The sequence below is a fragment of the Trachypithecus francoisi genome, unplaced genomic scaffold (assembly GCF_009764315.1).
Source record: "Trachypithecus francoisi isolate TF-2019V2 unplaced genomic scaffold, Tfra_2.0 Lachesis_group11, whole genome shotgun sequence".
Classification (NCBI taxonomy): domain Eukaryota; kingdom Metazoa; phylum Chordata; class Mammalia; order Primates; family Cercopithecidae; genus Trachypithecus; species Trachypithecus francoisi.
In genome coordinates this window covers 99451073-99455252 of record NW_022681456.1, presented here as the reverse complement: position 1 = coordinate 99455252, position 4180 = coordinate 99451073, and the positions used below count along the sequence as shown (strand labels likewise).

General features: G+C 43.2%; 1 pseudogene; it reads left to right on the top strand.

Moving 5' to 3' along the window:
* Nucleotides 1–776: 776 nt before the first annotated feature.
* LOC117090315 lies at nt 777–1515 on the top strand (annotated as a pseudogene).
* Nucleotides 1516–4180: the final 2665 nt, after the last annotated feature.

Sequence of the window (4180 nt, the reverse complement as noted above, 5' to 3'; positions counted from 1 at the left end):
GGATTTAGAAGGTTCTTAACTAGATTATGCAAACCTAAACTTGACTAAGGTTTAAAACAATAAAGTTAGCTAAGTTGGTTATCATCATCACTTAGGTGTAAAGCATCACGAAGGGATATTGTCCATTGAAAGGGGGGTGTTTAGGAAGGAGCAATGGAGGAAAGCGAAGAGGACCTAAGGAAGACACAGCAGGAAGGGAATGAGTAGAACAAAGGTGTTACAGGAAGTAAGGGACCCTGAATGGAGGGACCTGCTGGAGCCACAGCAGAGGAACATAAATTATGAAGATTTCATCTTAATATGGACATTTATCAGTTCTCAAATAATACTTTTATAATTTCTTATGCCTGTCTTTACTTTAATCTCTTAATCCTGTTATCTTTGTAAGCCGAGGATGTACATCACCTCAGGACCACTGTGACAATTGTGTTAACTGTGCAAACTGACAGTAAAACATGTGTGTTTGAACAATATGAAATCAGTGCACCTTAAAAAACAACAGAATAATAGCGATTTTTATGGAACAAGGGAAGACAACCATAAGGTCTGACTGCCTACGGGGTCGGGCAAAAATATTTTTCTTCTTGCAGAGGGCCTATAAACAGATGTGCAAGTAGGAAATATACCACTAAATTCTTTTCCTAGCAAGGAATATTAGTATTAATACCCTGGGAAAAGAATGTGTCCCTGGGGGGAGGTCTATGAACAACTGCTCTGGGAATGTCTGTCTTGTAAGTTGAGATAAGGACTGAGATAAGCCCTGGTCTCCTGCAGAACCCTCAGATTTACTAGGGTTGGGAAAACTCAGCCCTGGTAAATTTGTGGCCAGACTGGTTCTCTGCTCTCGAACCCTGTTTTCTGTTGTTTTGTTTATCGCTCTTGGCTTTTGGCTCAGAGGAGGCCAAGGTGCAACTTTCTTTGGTCGTCCCAAATCCGGGTTCATCCAACACCAGCCGCCTCCACCATGCTGCCGAAGTTCAACCCCAATGAGATCAAAGTATACCTGAGGTGCACTGGATGTGAAGTCGGTGCCACTTCTATGCTGGCCCCCAAGATCAGCCCCCTGGGTCTGTCTCCAAAAAAGGCTGGTGATGACATTGCCAAGACAACAGGTGATTGGAAGGTCCTGAGGATTACAGTGAAACTGACCACTCAGAACAGACAGGCCCAGATTGAGGTGGTGCCTTCTACCTCTGCCCTGATCATCAAAGCCCTCAAGGAACCACCAAGAGACAGAAAGAAACAGAAAAACATTAAACACAGTGGGAATATCACTTTAGATGAGATCATCAACATTGCTCAATAGATGTGGCACCTATCCTTAGCCAGAGAACTCTCTGGAACAATTAAAGAGATCCTGGGGACTGCCCAGTCTGTGGGCTGTACTGTTGATGGCCGCCACCCTCATGACATGATAGATGACATCAACAGTGGTGCTGTGGAATGCCCAGCCAGTTAAGCACAAAGGAAAATATTTCAATAAAGGATCATTTGACAACTAGGAAAAAAAAAAAATGTTTATCAAGACAATACATACACTGCTGAACATAGACCCTTATCAGTGGTTCTGCTTTTGCCCTTTGCCCTGTGATCTTTGTTGGACCCTAATCAGTGGTTCTGCTTTTGCCCTTTGCCCTGTTCCCTATGAAGCATGTGATCTTTGTTAGACTCTTATCAGTGGTTCTGCTTTTCACTCTTTGAAGCATGTGATCTTTGTACCTACTCTCTGTTCTTACACCCCCTCCCCTTTTGAAACCCTTAATAAAAACGTGCTGGTCTGAGACTCAGGTGGGCATCACAGTCCTACCAATAAGTGATGTCACCCCGGTGGCCCAGCTATAAAATTCCTCTCTTTGTACTGTCTCTCTTTATTTCTCAGCCAGACAACACTTACGGAAAATAGAAAGAACCTACATTGAAATATTGGGGGCAGGTTCCCCCAATAGAAAGGCAGGAGGAAGTTGAGGGCCAGGGGTCTAGGATGTAAGTTAATCCTGGGTTAGGCAAAAGACAGAGAAGAGATTTCAAGGTTGGCTTTTAGGTTCTCTACATTTTTATTGGCCTTTTCTAATAAGTCCTTAATAGAAGCTATTTTAGAAATTTCCTTTGAGAGGGCTCTTCCTGGTCATTTAAAAACACTAACTATTGAATATATGGAAACTTTTAACCAGTGATTGTAAGGTGCCAAAAATAGATTAGCTTATTCACATCCAAAGTTCACCAGAACAGCCACTAAAGTTCTAGAATGTCCTTAATAAGATTCTGCCACAGCATCCACTGTTTAATTCTATTTGCCCCACAATGTTGAGCTCATATTGAAATAAAAAGAACAAAGAAGAAATAAATACACAGGCCTCAAAAATCTCTTGGAACTATGAGCCCAGGTCATCTGTGAGAACCTTGAGTAGTAAAAACAAATCACATCCAGAGGTTTATATCAAGGACAACAAAGATAACAAAGGCTTAAGTGGGGCCGGGCATGGTGGCCCACACCTGTAATCCCAGCACTTTGGGAGGGCAGATCACCTGAGGCCAGGAGTTCGAGACCAGCCTGACCAATATGGTGAGACCCTGTCTCTACTAAAAATGCAAAAATTAGCCAGGCGTGGTTGCCTAGACCTGTAGTCCCAGCTACTCAGGAGACTGAGGCAGGAGAACAGCTTGAACCCGGGAGGCGGAGGCTGCAGTGGGCTGAGACTGTGCCAGTGCACTCCAGCCTGGGCAACAGAGTAAGACTCCGTCTCAAAAAAAAAAGGCTTAAGTGGGCGAGGCACAGTAGCTCACACCTGTAATCGTAGCACTTTTAGAGGCTGAGGTGGGTGGATCACTTCAGCCCAGGAGTTCAAGAGCAATCTGGGTAACATAGTAAAACCACATCTCTACAAAAAAATACAAAAATTAGCCAGGCGTGCTAGCACACACCTGTGGTCCCAGCTACCCTGGAGGGTGAGGTGGGAGGATCTCTTGGGCCTGGGAGATTGAGGCTGCAGTGAGCCGTAATTTTACCACTGCACTCCAGCCTGGTAACAGAGTGAGACCTCATCTCAATTTAAAAAAAAACAAAAAAACAAAAAAACAAGGCTGAGGTGATGATTCAAAGTTGAGAGACGGTTGGAAGCAGGGCTCATTCAGCTGAGCAGTCCCTGTGACTTGTAAAGGAGAAATAAAACATCTTAGGACCCCCAAACTTGTTATGCAAAGGGAAAGTTATGCCTAGAGACTGGGTCATGCAGCACTGCTATCCTTATCCCAAATAGCTAGCTATTACCTTACGACTTGGTGTCAAAGCATCACACATTACCCAGACCCTCTCAGAAAGGCAGAAGGCCTCATACATCTCCAGATGATGGCCCTCATAAATTTTTCCCAAGTAAACTTTGCTGGCCTCAAAACCTTTCAAGATGTACATCCTCCCATAAAATAAGAACATGTCCATTGTAACTTTAGGTGTACCATCTAAGTCTAGCTCCTAAAACTAAAGTTTGCTAGAGTCACACTGATAATGTCAATTACAAGCTTATCTTCCCAGGTGCAGAACAAATCATTCCTCCACCTACCCTGAGACGTTTGCATAATTGATTCTTCCTCTACTCCCTTTTTCTCTGAATATTCACCTTATCTTGTATAAAATGTAGATTTACTGAGCTCTAATTAATTAATAGTCCCACAAAAGTATAACCATTTGCCTCACCACCCTACCCCCTCCTTCCCACATACCTTCTCCCCTTTAAAGAAATGTATAAATACTGTATTAGTCCGTTTTCACACTGCTATAAAGAACTGCCCGAGACTCGGTAATTTATAAAGAAAAGAGATTTAATTGACTCACAGTTCCACATGGCTGGGGAGGCCTCAGGAAACTTACAATCACGGCAGAAGGGGAAGCAAGGCACCTTCTTCACAAGGTGGCAGGAAGAAGTGCTGAGCAAAGGGGGAAGAGTCCCTTATAAAACCATCAAATCTCAAGGTAACTCACTCAATATCAAGAGAACAGCATGGGGGAACCACGCCCATAATCCAATTCCCTCCACCTGGTCTCTCTCTTGACACATGGGGATTATAGGGATCATAATTCAAGGTGAGATTTGGGTGGGGAAACAGAGCCTTACCACAGCTTACACATTTGATTTTGTAAAAATATTTGATAACTTTCATTTTGAATTAATTTCCTTTGTAATCT